Source organism: Eulemur rufifrons, chromosome 3 (assembly GCF_041146395.1).
Source record: "Eulemur rufifrons isolate Redbay chromosome 3, OSU_ERuf_1, whole genome shotgun sequence".
NCBI lineage: Eukaryota > Metazoa > Chordata > Mammalia > Primates > Lemuridae > Eulemur > Eulemur rufifrons.
In genome coordinates, this window is record NC_090985.1 from 20,643,278 (window position 1) to 20,657,426 (window position 14,149).

The 14,149-nt window shown below is 55.6% G+C and overlaps 4 non-coding genes across 4 annotated transcripts; all 4 read left to right on the forward strand.

Moving 5' to 3' along the window:
- The first annotated feature begins 3,714 nt into the window (after positions 1-3,714).
- Positions 3,715-3,808, forward strand: LOC138382189 (small nucleolar RNA SNORD116). Its single transcript, XR_011233343.1, has one exon. It is a non-coding gene; the product is annotated as a small nucleolar RNA SNORD116 (small nucleolar RNA).
- Positions 3,809-6,438: 2,630 nt separating this feature from the next.
- On the forward strand, positions 6,439-6,532 carry LOC138382190 (small nucleolar RNA SNORD116). The gene has a single exon (XR_011233344.1). It is a non-coding gene; the product is annotated as a small nucleolar RNA SNORD116 (small nucleolar RNA).
- Positions 6,533-9,162: 2,630 nt separating this feature from the next.
- Positions 9,163-9,256, forward strand: LOC138382191 (small nucleolar RNA SNORD116). The gene has a single exon (XR_011233345.1). It is a non-coding gene; the product is annotated as a small nucleolar RNA SNORD116 (small nucleolar RNA).
- A 2,630-nt stretch (positions 9,257-11,886) lies between these two features.
- LOC138382192 (small nucleolar RNA SNORD116) lies at positions 11,887-11,980 on the forward strand. The gene has a single exon (XR_011233346.1). It is a non-coding gene; the product is annotated as a small nucleolar RNA SNORD116 (small nucleolar RNA).
- The last annotated feature ends 2,169 nt before the right edge of the window (positions 11,981-14,149 follow it).

Sequence of the window (14,149 nt, forward strand, 5' to 3'; positions counted from 1 at the left end):
TCAAAAATTAGGTGACTATATGAGGATGGTTCTATATTTGGATTTTCTGTTGTGTTCCACTGGTCTGTGTCCCTGCACTTGTGCCAATACCAGGCTGTTTTAAGAACCACGGCCTTGTAGTATTGTTTGAGGTCTGGCAAATTAATACCTCCCATTTTGTTTTTGTTGCTTAAAATTGCTTTTGCTATACGGGGTCTTCTTTGATTCCATACAAAGTGTATAATTACTTTCTCTATGTCTGTAAAGAATGATGTTGGTAATTTAATAGGGATTGCATTGAATCTGTAGATCACTTTGGGTAGTATAGACATTTTAACAATGTTGATTCTTCCAATCCACGAGCATGGTATATTTTTCCATCTATTTGCAAGTTCTGCTATTTCTTTTCTCAGTGTTTCATAGTTTTCCTTATAGAGGTCCTTTACCTCTTTAGTTAGATATATACCTAGATATTTTATTTTCTTTGTTGCTATTTTGAAGGGTATTGAGTCTTTAATTTGGTTTTCCGATTGACTGTTATTGGCATATATAAATGCCTCTGATTTGTGTATACCAAGTGGGCTTCATCCCCGAGATGCAGGGGTGGTTCAACATACGTAAATCTATAAATGTAATTCACCACATAAATAGAAGCAAAAACAAAAACCATATGATACTCTCATTAGATGCAGAAAAAGCATTTGACAAGATTCAACACCCTTTTATGATAAAAACGCTTAACAAAATAGGCATTGATGGAACCTACCTAAAAATGATACAAGCCATATATGACAAACCCACAGCCAACATCATACTGAATGGGGAAAAACTGAAAGCACTCCCACTTAGAACTGGAACCAGACAGGGCTGCCCATTGTCTCCATTACTTTTCAACATAGTATTGGAAGTCCTTGCGAGAGCTATCAGGCAAGAGAGCAAAATCAAGGGAGTCCAAATAGGGAAGGAAGAGATCAAACTCTCACTTTTTGCTGATGATATGATGTTATATCTGGAAAACCCCCAGGATTCAACCATGAGACTCCTGGAATTGATTAACGAATACAGCAAAGTCTCAGGCTACAAAATACTTTTTAATTTCCTTTTAGACTTTTTTTTTAATCACATAGTTTGTTTGGAAGTGTGTTGTTTAACTTCCAGTATTTGCATGATTTTCATTTATATTTGGTTTTCATATCTATTTTAATTTTTGTCAGAAAATAGACTTTACATGCCTTAAATTATTTTAAATTTGTTAAGATTTTTTTTATGGCCTAGGATAATGTCTGTCTTGGTAAATGATCCTTGTTCATTTAAAAATATTTATTTATTGTTGCATCAAATGTTCTATGAATGTCAGATCTCATATTTTGTGGTGGTGTTCAGTTTTATATATGTGTATATATATATATATACATATATTTGTGTATTTTCTGTTTACTCATTCTACTGATTACTAAGAGAGGAGTGTTAGAGTCTCCATCTATAATTGGGGGTTTTCACTTCTTTATGTTTTTGCTTCTTTAATGTTGAAGCTCTGTTCTTATTATAGTTGTGTACACATTCAGGACTGTTAATCTTCTTGCTGAATTGACTCATTCAATGTCCCTTGTTATCCTTGTAAGCTTTCCTTACTTTTTCTGATATTAATATTGTCACTTCAGATTCCTTCTGATTTTGCTTTTCTACTACATCCTGTTAATTTTAACCTACCTCCAGCATTATATTTAAAGTGGTTTTAGTGTAAACAGCATATAGTTAGGTCTTATTTTTTGTACTCATCAAGCAGTTTTTGTTTGTCAGGTCCTTACACTCATCCACGCTGGGTTATCAGAGAAAAGGAAAACCATGAAACTTACTCTTGTTTCCGGATACTTTTACTTTCCCATTTCACCTTCAAACACTTATCTTTCAGAGTCCTCTGCTAACATGTCATTCCTCCTGGGATTCTTAATTGAATTCCCTGGTGGCATAAAGATGGACCATCCTCACTCCCTCTTTCTCCTCTTATGTTTTGTTCCTGTAATTTCGTATTTCATTTTATTGTGTTTTCATAATTTTTATTTATCTTATGAAATTTCCCATTTATTTTTTCTGTTCTTGCTATTGTTCTATTATTTTCTATATGTTTTGAAATAGATTTGAAAGTTTATGTACTGTTAAAATAGATTTCTAAAGTTCTTCTTTCTTATTTCCATAATATTGGTCTTGCAATTCCCCTATCATGTGCCTTTCATTTTACCCATCACAGGGTATTTTCATAAAATATTTTATTTTGTTGGAATCTACCTTACAATCTCTGATTGAAAGAAAAAAATGGTGTAGAACAAATTTGCACAGTAGATAGGATTATTCTTTATTTTTATTTATTTTATTTTATTTTATTTTATTTTTTTTTTTTGAGACAGAGTCTTGCTTTGTTGCCCGGGCTAGAGTGAGTGCCGTGGCGTCAGCCTAGCTCACAGCAACCTCAAACTCCTGGGCTTAAGCGATCCTACTGCCTCAGCCTCCCGAGTAGCTGGGACTACAGGCATGTGCCACCATGCCCGGCTAATTTTCTTTTTTCTATATATATTTTTAGCTGTCCATATAATTTCTTTCTATTTTTAATAGAGATGGGGTCTCGCTCTTGCTCAGGCTAGTCTCGAACTCCTGAGCTCAAACGATCCGCCCACCTCGGCCTCCCAGAGTGCTAGGATTACAGGCGTGAGCCACCGCGCCCGGCCTGCCTCTGCTCTTGAGGCAGTGTCTCTGGGTGATCTCCCCGGCGTGAGGGTGGCGGTGTCCAGTGGCGGTGTCGGTTGCTTTTGTGCCAGGTGCGGTTCACCTGGGAGTGTGGCCCCATTGGCGTCAGATCCCCTGTGAGTGTGAGCACAGCGTGCCATCAGGAGAAGTAGCGGCTGTTAGGCAACCACCCCTGGCCCCTGTCAGCATCCCGCAGAGGCCATGGTTCTCATGCCCTCGATGCAAGGCCTTGGTCTAGAGCAGTAGGGTTTTCACGGGGTCAAGCCTGGAAGGGGTCGAGGGTGACTGGCCTCTCAGGAAATGAGGAACACAAGCGCAGCCTAGCGTGTGAGTCTGACCTAGGCACACGTTCCGAGGACCGCACCAGCCGTTCCCAGAAACAGCGTCTGCTTGAAATCGGGGCTCCGACTAGGACACAAGTCAGGTCCTAGCGGTGGCCACCAAAGAGATCTTGGAAACACGTGTTTATGGGGCGGGTCTGGGTAGAAAACCCCCCGCAGCAGTTCAGTGAAGGGCAGGAAGGTCACCCCGCTGGAAGGAATGGCATGGAAGTGGCGGCCCGTGTCCCTGGGTCCCCCTCTCAACGGTGCATATGCTTTGTGTACACTTCTCAGGGGGAGTTGCCTTGAGAGGCATGCTGTCTGCTTGGAAGGAAGACGTTCGTTTCTTCTGAGGCCCGGAGGTGCTACGGCATGGTGGAATTGGGAATGGCCTAGCTCGTGCGCCGTGCTGGTGGATCGCTCAGGAGGAGGGTAAGCACTCCCTTGCCCCGCGTGCTGATGCTGTCTGCGGCCCCTTGCAGCTCCTCTCAGGAGCTGTCTCTCAGCAGGCCAGTGATGGCTTGCCGAGTTCCACCCCCAGAGGGAACGGTGTGTTCCTCCGGCTCCGTGGCGTGGCCCTGGGTCCTCCAGGGCGCTCAAGGCCATGGAGGTCCCCGGCTGGCCCACCGCCGGGCCCTGGGGATGATACTTCCAGCGTCTGGGAACGTGGCTTGGATCGATGATGAGTCCCCCAAAACACATTCCTTGGAAAATCTGAACAAAATGAGTGAAACCCACTACCGTCTCTCTCATCGGATCTGAGGTCCAGCACGTTGCCTGAGCCAGAGCCTTTAGGAGAGTGAGGGAGGAATGCCACTGGTACACATTTCCCCATCCACCCAGGGCATCCACACTTGAAGGTCCTCCGTGTCACGGGCATTAGAAACACCCCCGATAGGTGCTGTACACGGGAAGGAGAGCGGTCCGTGCGGTGGGCACTGAAGAGGTGGCGTGGCGGCCAGCGCAGCAGGCCTGAGTATTGGTGGTGGTGCAGGTGGGCTAGGCCTGGCGAGCTGAGGGCCAGCATGTGTGTCGTGATTGCAGTCACACGGACCTGGTCCCCCGCGGCCTGCGTGCGCAAGTTTAGGCCGGGGTCCTCCATTCCCTGATGAGAGCACAAGGCCCAGGCTTCAGGCCCAAGTTGGTGCTGCCTTTCCGTTTGGTGGGGATAGGGCATTGCCAGTGACGAGGAGGCAGAAAGGATAGAAATGGGTGGCGCGGCACCTGTTGGCACCCACTTTGGACCTGCACCCGGCTGGAGGTCTCCTGGGCGTTGGGCAGTCTCCCCATCTCCTTCCTCCTGTCCCCTGGGTGGAATCCCTGTGTGCAAGGGTCTGGCGACCTTGGCTGGGGGCGACCCCAAGACAAAGTGGTGCGGTGTGCTCCCGAGAATGTCCATGTCACGTAGCGTGCTGTGTTTTAATGGCGAGGTGATGGCTCTTGCGTGCCTATTTCTGGGCAGGCATAGGCATTGCAAAGGAGGGCCCGAGGGGAGGGTCCCAGTGAATGCTTCCCTTGCCACCCCACACCCCAGGGGGTCCCTGCGTCACATAGGGTGTTGGCTGGCAAGTGCCGAGCCCCACCCTAGTGTGGAGAACTCCTGAATAGTTTCGTTGGCTCCCCCATTGATGGGGCCCTTCCTTGTCTCAGCTTGTCTGAGGTAACATTCTTTTGGTAGCTTGGCCGCCCTTGTGCCAGGAAGCTTGCGTGTTTGGTGTGATGGGAAGGGAACTTGCACATCGCTGGCCCTGGCAGCCCCTGTGGGCTTCAGTGTCTCTTTGGGGTCTTCATGGGCTGTGATGGGCCCCCCGAAGCACACGGACTGTGACCTCCGAGACACGCTGTGAGGGCCAACTCCTGACTTGGGATACCGTGATGTCTCCTGGTGGTCAGGGGTGTTTATATGGGTAATTGGTCGTGGAGCGTGGGGCGCGGAGCGTCTCTGCTCTGTTGGGCAGTTTGCCGTGATGCCGTGGCCGGGATGGGCTGAAAGTTGGTAAGGCGCTCGGATGAAAGAAGAACGTTGCATGAGGTTTGTGCTTTGGAGCTGATTGGGAAACCGTGTGTCTGGACCGAATGTGGTGCCTCCGTCGGGGTCCAGAGTTGCAGGCCTGAGGGCGGTGGTGTGGCGAAGGTTGTAAGGCTGTGGCCTGCTGGACAGCTGCCGAGAGCTCACTGCACTGGAGCCCCGGGTGGGCGGTTGACACAAGGAAGGCCGGTGGATGTCAGTGTTGTGGCCTTGTGGGCCAGGGTTAGGTGAGTCTGTCCGGCTTTAAAGCCATGAGTGGTCTTCAGTTGTGCCGGTGGGCCCGTGAGGACAGGTTGACTCCCCGAAGGGAGGATGCGCTGCTGGCCATGCAGCGCGTCTGGCCACCTAGGTTGGTCTGCCTCTGCTCTTGAGGCAGTGTCTCTGGGTGATCTCCCCGGCGTGAGGGTGGCGGTGTCCAGTGGCGGTGTCGGTTGCTTTTGTGCCAGGTGCGGTTCACCTGGGAGTGTGGCCCCATTGGCGTCAGATCCCCTGTGAGTGTGAGCACAGCGTGCCATCAGGAGAAGTAGCGGCTGTTAGGCAACCACCCCTGGCCCCTGTCAGCATCCCACAGAGGCCATGGTTCTCATGCCCTCGATGCAAGGCCTTGGTCTAGAGCAGTAGGGTTTTCACGGGGTCAAGCCTGGAAGTGGTCGAGGGTGACTGGCCTCTCAGGAAATGAGGAACACAAGCGCAGCCTAGCGTGTGAGTCTGACCTAGGCACACGTTCCGAGGACCGCACCAGCCGTTCCCAGAAACAGCGTCTGCTTGAAATCGGGGCTCCGACTAGGACACAAGTCAGGTCCTAGCGGTGGCCACCAAAGAGATCTTGGAAACACGTGTTTATGGGGCGGGTCTGGGTAGAAAACCCCCCGCAGCAGTTCAGTGAAGGGCAGGAAGGTTACCCCGCTGGAAGGAATGGCAAGGAAGTGGCGCCCCGTGTCCCTGGGTCCCCCTCTCAACGGTGCATATGCTTTGTGTACACTTCTCAGGGGGAGTTGCCTTGAGAGGCATGCTGTCTGCTTGGAAGGAAGACGTTCGTTTCTTCTGAGGCCCGGAGGTGCTACGGCATGGTGGAATTGGGAATGGCCTAGCTCGTGCGCCATGCTGGTGGATCGCTCAGGAGGAGGGTAAGCACTCCCTTGCCCCGCGTGCTGATGCTGTCTGCGGGCCCTTGCAGCTCCTCCCAGGAGCTGTCTCTCAGCAGGCCAGTGATGGCTTGCCGAGTTCCACCCCCAGAGGGAACGGTGTGTTCCTCCGGCTCCGTGGCGTGGCCCTGGGTCCTCCAGGGCGCTCAAGGCCATGGAGGTCCCCGGCTGGCCCACCGCCGGGCCCTGGGGATGATACTTCCAGCGTCTGGGAACGTGGCTTGGATCGATGATGAGTCCCCCAAAACACATTCCTTGGAAAATCTGAACAAAATGAGTGAAACCCACTACCGTCTCTCTCATCGGATCTGAGGTCCAGCACGTTGCCTGAGCCAGAGCCTTTAGGAGAGTGAGGGAGGAATGCCACTGGTACACATTTCCCCATCCACCCAAGGCATCCACACTTGAAGGTCCTCCGTGTCACGGGCATTAGAAACACCCCCGATAGGTGCTGTACACGGGAAGGAGAGCGGTCCGTGCGGTGGGCACTGAAGAGGTGGCGTGGCGGCCAGCGCAGCAGGCCTGAGTATTGGTGGTGGTGCAGGTGGGCTAGGCCTGGCGAGCTGAGGGCCAGCATGTGTGTCGTGATTGCAGTCACACGGACCTGGTCCCCCGCGGCCTGCGTGCGCAAGTTTAGGCCGGGGTCCTCCATTCCCTGATGAGAGCACAAGGCCCAGGCTTCAGGCCCAAGTTGGTGCTGCCTTTCCGTTTGGTGGGGATAGGGCATTGCCAGTGACGAGGAGGCAGAAAGGATAGAAATGGGTGGCGCGGCACCTGTTGGCACCCACTTTGGACCTGCACCCGGCTGGAGGTCTCCTGGGCGTTGGGCAGTCTCCCCATCTCCTTCCTCCTGTCCCCTGGGTGGAATCCCTGTGTGCAAGGGTCTGGCGACCTTGGCTGGGGGCGACCCCAAGACAAAGTGGTGCGGTGTGCTCCCGAGAATGTCCATGTCACGTAGCGTGCTGTGTTTTAATGGCGAGGTGATGGCTCTTGCGTGCCTATTTCTGGGCAGGCATAGGCATTGCAAAGGAGGGCCCGAGGGGAGGGTCCCAGTGAATGCTTCCCTTGCCACCCCACACCCCAGGGGGTCCCTGCGTCACATAGGGTGTTGGCTGGCAAGTGCCGAGCCCCACCCTAGTGTGGAGAACTCCTGAATAGTTTCGTTGGCTCCCCCATTGATGGGGCCCTTCCTTGTCTCAGCTTGTCTGAGGTAACATTCTTTTGGTAGCTTGGCCGCCCTTGTGCCAGGAAGCTTGCGTGTTTGGTGTGATGGGAAGGGAACTTGCACATCGCTGGCCCTGGCAGCCCCTGTGGGCTTCAGTGTCTCTTTGGGGTCTTCATGGGCTGTGATGGGCCCCCCGAAGCACACGGACTGTGACCTCCGAGACACGCTGTGAGGGCCAACTCCTGACTTGGGATACCGTGATGTCTCCTGGTGGTCAGGGGTGTTTATATGGGTAATTGGTCGTGGAGCGTGGGGCGCGGAGCGTCTCTGCTCTGTTGGGCAGTTTGCCGTGATGCCGTGGCCGGGATGGGCTGAAAGTTGGTAAGGCGCTCGGATGAAAGAAGAACGTTGCATGAGGTTTGTGCTTTGGAGCTGATTGGGAAACCGTGTGTCTGGACCGAATGTGGTGCCTCCGTCGGGGTCCAGAGTTGCAGGCCTGAGGGCGGTGGTGTGGCGAAGGTTGTAAGGCTGTGGCCTGCTGGACAGCTGCCGAGAGCTCACTGCACTGGAGCCCCGGGTGGGCGGTTGACACAAGGAAGGCCGGTGGATGTCAGTGTTGTGGCCTTGTGGGCCAGGGTTAGGTGAGTCTGTCCGGCTTTAAAGCCATGAGTGGTCTTCAGTTGTGCCGGTGGGCCCGTGAGGACAGGTTGACTCCCCGAAGGGAGGATGCGCTGCTGGCCATGCAGCGCGTCTGGCCACCTAGGTTGGTCTGCCTCTGCTCTTGAGGCAGTGTCTCTGGGTGATCTCCCCGGCGTGAGGGTGGCGGTGTCCAGTGGCGGTGTCGGTTGCTTTTGTGCCAGGTGCGGTTCACCTGGGAGTGTGGCCCCATTGGCGTCAGATCCCCTGTGAGTGTGAGCACAGCGTGCCATCAGGAGAAGTAGCGGCTGTTAGGCAACCACCCCTGGCCCCTGTCAGCATCCCGCAGAGGCCATGGTTCTCATGCCCTCGATGCAAGGCCTTGGTCTAGAGCAGTAGGGTTTTCACGGGGTCAAGCCTGGAAGGGGTCGAGGGTGACTGGCCTCTCAGGAAATGAGGAACACAAGCGCAGCCTAGCGTGTGAGTCTGACCTAGGCACACGTTCCGAGGACCGCACCAGCCGTTCCCAGAAACAGCGTCTGCTTGAAATCGGGGCTCCGACTAGGACACAAGTCAGGTCCTAGCGGTGGCCACCAAAGAGATCTTGGAAACACGTGTTTATGGGGCGGGTCTGGGTAGAAAACCCCCCGCAGCAGTTCAGTGAAGGGCAGGAAGGTTACCCCGCTGGAAGGAATGGCATGGAAGTGGCGGCCCGTGTCCCTGGGTCCCCCTCTCAACGGTGCATATGCTTTGTGTACACTTCTCAGGGGGAGTTGCCTTGAGAGGCATGCTGTCTGCTTGGAAGGAAGACGCTCGTTTCTTCTGAGGCCCGGAGGTGCTACGGCATGGTGGAATTGGGAATGGCCTAGCTCGTGCGCCGTGCTGGTGGATCGCTCAGGAGGAGGGTAAGCACTCCCTTGCCCCGCGTGCTGATGCTGTCTGCGGGCCCTTGCAGCTCCTCCCAGGAGCTGTCTCTCAGCAGGCCAGTGATGGCTTGCCGAGTTCCACCCCCAGAGGGAACGGTGTGTTCCTCCGGCTCCGTGGCGTGGCCCTGGGTCCTCCAGGGCGCTCAAGGCCATGGAGGTCCCCGGCTGGCCCACCGCCGGGCCCTGGGGATGATACTTCCAGCGTCTGGGAACGTGGCTTGGATCGATGATGAGTCCCCCAAAACACATTCCTTGGAAAATCTGAACAAAATGAGTGAAACCCACTACCGTCTCTCTCATCGGATCTGAGGTCCAGCACGTTGCCTGAGCCAGAGCCTTTAGGAGAGTGAGGGAGAAATGCCACTGGTACACATTTCCCCATCCACCCAAGGCATCCACACTTGAAGGTCCTCCGTGTCACGGGCATTAGAAACACCCCCGATAGGTGCTGTACACGGGAAGGAGAGCGGTCCGTGCGGTGGGCACTGAAGAGGTGGCGTGGCGGCCAGCGCAGCAGGCCTGAGTATTGGTGGTGGTGCAGGTGGGCTAGGCCTGGCGAGCTGAGGGCCAGCATGTGTGTCGTGATTGCAGTCACACGGACCTGGTCCCCCGCGGCCTGCGTGCGCAAGTTTAGGCCGGGGTCCTCCATTCCCTGATGAGAGCACAAGGCCCAGGCTTCAGGCCCAAGTTGGTGCTGCCTTTCCGTTTGGTGGGGATAGGGCATTGCCAGTGACGAGGAGGCAGAAAGGATAGAAATGGGTGGCGCGGCACCTGTTGGCACCCACTTTGGACCTGCACCCGGCTGGAGGTCTCCTGGGCGTTGGGCAGTCTCCCCATCTCCTTCCTCCTGTCCCCTGGGTGGAATCCCTGTGTGCAAGGGTCTGGCGACCTTGGCTGGGGGCGACCCCAAGACAAAGTGGTGCGGTGTGCTCCCGAGAATGTCCATGTCACGTAGCGTGCTGTGTTTTAATGGCGAGGTGATGGCTCTTGCGTGCCTATTTCTGGGCAGGCATAGGCATTGCAAAGGAGGGCCCGAGGGGAGGGTCCCAGTGAATGCTTCCCTTGCCACCCCACACCCCAGGGGGTCCCTGCGTCACATAGGGTGTTGGCTGGCAAGTGCCGAGCCCCACCCTAGTGTGGAGAACTCCTGAATAGTTTCGTTGGCTCCCCCATTGATGGGGCCCTTCCTTGTCTCAGCTTGTCTGAGGTAACATTCTTTTGGTAGCTTGGCCGCCCTTGTGCCAGGAAGCTTGCGTGTTTGGTGTGATGGGAAGGGAACTTGCACATCGCTGGCCCTGGCAGCCCCTGTGGGCTTCAGTGTCTCTTTGGGGTCTTCATGGGCTGTGATGGGCCCCCCGAAGCACACGGACTGTGACCTCCGAGACACGCTGTGAGGGCCAACTCCTGACTTGGGATACCGTGATGTCTCCTGGTGGTCAGGGGTGTTTATATGGGTAATTGGTCGTGGAGCGTGGGGCGCGGAGCGTCTCTGCTCTGTTGGGCAGTTTGCCGTGATGCCGTGGCCGGGATGGGCTGAAAGTTGGTAAGGCGCTCGGATGAAAGAAGAACGTTGCATGAGGTTTGTGCTTTGGAGCTGATTGGGAAACCGTGTGTCTGGACCGAATGTGGTGCCTCCGTCGGGGTCCAGAGTTGCAGGCCTGAGGGCGGTGGTGTGGCGAAGGTTGTAAGGCTGTGGCCTGCTGGACAGCTGCCGAGAGCTCACTGCACTGGAGCCCCGGGTGGGCGGTTGACACAAGGAAGGCCGGTGGATGTCAGTGTTGTGGCCTTGTGGGCCAGGGTTAGGTGAGTCTGTCCGGCTTTAAAGCCATGAGTGGTCTTCAGTTGTGCCGGTGGGCCCGTGAGGACAGGTTGACTCCCCGAAGGGAGGATGCGCTGCTGGCCATGCAGCGCGTCTGGCCACCTAGGTTGGTCTGCCTCTGCTCTTGAGGCAGTGTCTCTGGGTGATCTCCCCGGCGTGAGGGTGGCGGTGTCCAGTGGCGGTGTCGGTTGCTTTTGTGCCAGGTGCGGTTCACCTGGGAGTGTGGCCCCATTGGCGTCAGATCCCCTGTGAGTGTGAGCACAGCGTGCCATCAGGAGAAGTAGCGGCTGTTAGGCAACCACCCCTGGCCCCTGTCAGCATCCCGCAGAGGCCATGGTTCTCATGCCCTCGATGCAAGGCCTTGGTCTAGAGCAGTAGGGTTTTCACGGGGTCAAGCCTGGAAGGGGTCGAGGGTGACTGGCCTCTCAGGAAATGAGGAACACAAGCGCAGCCTAGCGTGTGAGTCTGACCTAGGCACACGTTCCGAGGACCGCACCAGCCGTTCCCAGAAACAGCGTCTGCTTGAAATCGGGGCTCCGACTAGGACACAAGTCAGGTCCTAGCGGTGGCCACCAAAGAGATCTTGGAAACACGTGTTTATGGGGCGGGTCTGGGTAGAAAACCCCCCGCAGCAGTTCAGTGAAGGGCAGGAAGGTTACCCCGCTGGAAGGAATGGCATGGAAGTGGCGGCCCGTGTCCCTGGGTCCCCCTCTCAACGGTGCATATGCTTTGTGTACACTTCTCAGGGGGAGTTGCCTTGAGAGGCATGCTGTCTGCTTGGAAGGAAGACGTTCGTTTCTTCTGAGGCCCGGAGGTGCTACGGCATGGTGGAATTGGGAATGGCCTAGCTCGTGCGCCGTGCTGGTGGATCGCTCAGGAGGAGGGTAAGCACTCCCTTGCCCCGCGTGCTGATGCTGTCTGCGGGCCCTTGCAGCTCCTCCCAGGAGCTGTCTCTCAGCAGGCCAGTGATGGCTTGCCGAGTTCCACCCCCAGAGGGAACGGTGTGTTCCTCCGGCTCCGTGGCGTGGCCCTGGGTCCTCCAGGGCGCTCAAGGCCATGGAGGTCCCCGGCTGGCCCACCGCCGGGCCCTGGGGATGATACTTCCAGCGTCTGGGAACGTGGCTTGGATCGATGATGAGTCCCCCAAAACACATTCCTTGGAAAATCTGAACAAAATGAGTGAAACCCACTACCGTCTCTCTCATCGGATCTGAGGTCCAGCACGTTGCCTGAGCCAGAGCCTTTAGGAGAGTGAGGGAGGAATGCCACTGGTACACATTTCCCCATCCACCCAAGGCATCCACACTTGAAGGTCCTCCGTGTCACGGGCATTAGAAACACCCCCGATAGGTGCTGTACACGGGAAGGAGAGCGGTCCGTGCGGTGGGCACTGAAGAGGTGGCGTGGCGGCCAGCGCAGCAGGCCTGAGTATTGGTGGTGGTGCAGGTGGGCTAGGCCTGGCGAGCTGAGGGCCAGCATGTGTGTCGTGATTGCAGTCACACGGACCTGGTCCCCCGCGGCCTGCGTGCGCAAGTTTAGGCCGGGGTCCTCCATTCCCTGATGAGAGCACAAGGCCCAGGCTTCAGGCCCAAGTTGGTGCTGCCTTTCCGTTTGGTGGGGATAGGGCATTGCCAGTGACGAGGAGGCAGAAAGGATAGAAATGGGTGGCGCGGCACCTGTTGGCACCCACTTTGGACCTGCACCCGGCTGGAGGTCTCCTGGGCGTTGGGCAGTCTCCCCATCTCCTTCCTCCTGTCCCCTGGGTGGAATCCCTGTGTGCAAGGGTCTGGCGACCTTGGCTGGGGGCGACCCCAAGACAAAGTGGTGCGGTGTGCTCCCGAGAATGTCCATGTCACGTAGCGTGCTGTGTTTTAATGGCGAGGTGATGGCTCTTGCGTGCCTATTTCTGGGCAGGCATAGGCATTGCAAAGGAGGGCCCGAGGGGAGGGTCCCAGTGAATGCTTCCCTTGCCACCCCACACCCCAGGGGGTCCCTGCGTCACATAGGGTGTTGGCTGGCAAGTGCCGAGCCCCACCCTAGTGTGGAGAACTCCTGAATAGTTTCGTTGGCTCCCCCATTGATGGGGCCCTTCCTTGTCTCAGCTTGTCTGAGGTAACATTCTTTTGGTAGCTTGGCCGCCCTTGTGCCAGGAAGCTTGCGTGTTTGGTGTGATGGGAAGGGAACTTGCACATCGCTGGCCCTGGCAGCCCCTGTGGGCTTCAGTGTCTCTTTGGGGTCTTCATGGGCTGTGATGGGCCCCCCGAAGCACACGGACTGTGACCTCCGAGACACGCTGTGAGGGCCAACTCCTGACTTGGGATACCGTGATGTCTCCTGGTGGTCAGGGGTGTTTATATGGGTAATTGGTCGTGGAGCGTGGGGCGCGGAGCGTCTCTGCTCTGTTGGGCAGTTTGCCGTGATGCCGTGGCCGGGATGGGCTGAAAGTTGGTAAGGCGCTCGGATGAAAGAAGAACGTTGCATGAGGTTTGTGCTTTGGAGCTGATTGGGAAACCGTGTGTCTGGACCGAATGTGGTGCCTCCGTCGGGGTCCAGAGTTGCAGGCCTGAGGGCGGTGGTGTGGCGAAGGTTGTAAGGCTGTGGCCTGCTGGACAGCTGCCGAGAGCTCACTGCACTGGAGCCCCGGGTGGGCGGTTGACACAAGGAAGGCCGGTGGATGTCAGTGTTGTGGCCTTGTGGGCCAGGGTTAGGTGAGTCTGTCCGGCTTTAAAGCCATGAGTGGTCTTCAGTTGTGCCGGTGGGCCCGTGAGGACAGGTTGACTCCCCGAAGGGAGGATGCGCTGCTGGCCATGCAGCGCGTCTGGCCACCTAGGTTGGTCTGCCTCTGCTCTTGAGGCAGTGTCTCTGGGTGATCTCCCCGGCGTGAGGGTGGCGGTGTCCAGTGGCGGTGTCGGTTGCTTTTGTGCCAGGTGCGGTTCACCTGGGAGTGTGGCCCCATTGGCGTCAGATCCCCTGTGAGTGTGAGCACAGCGTGCCATCAGGAGAAGTAGCGGCTGTTAGGCAACCACCCCTGGCCCCTGTCAGCATCCCGCAGAGGCCATGGTTCTCATGCCCTCGATGCAAGGCCTTGGTCTAGAGCAGTAGGGTTTTCACGGGGTCAAGCCTGGAAGTGGTCGAGGGTGACTGGCCTCTCAGGAAATGAGGAACACAAGCGCAGCCTAGCGTGTGAGTCTGACCTAGGCACACGTTCCGAGGACCGCACCAGCCGTTCCCAGAAACAGCGTCTGCTTGAAATCGGGGCTCCGACTAGGACACAAGTCAGGTCCTAGCGGTGGCCACCAAAGAGATCTTGGAAACACGTGTTTATGGGGCGGGTCTGGGTAGAAAACCCCCCGCAGCAGTTCAGTGAAGGGCAGGAAGGTTACCCCGC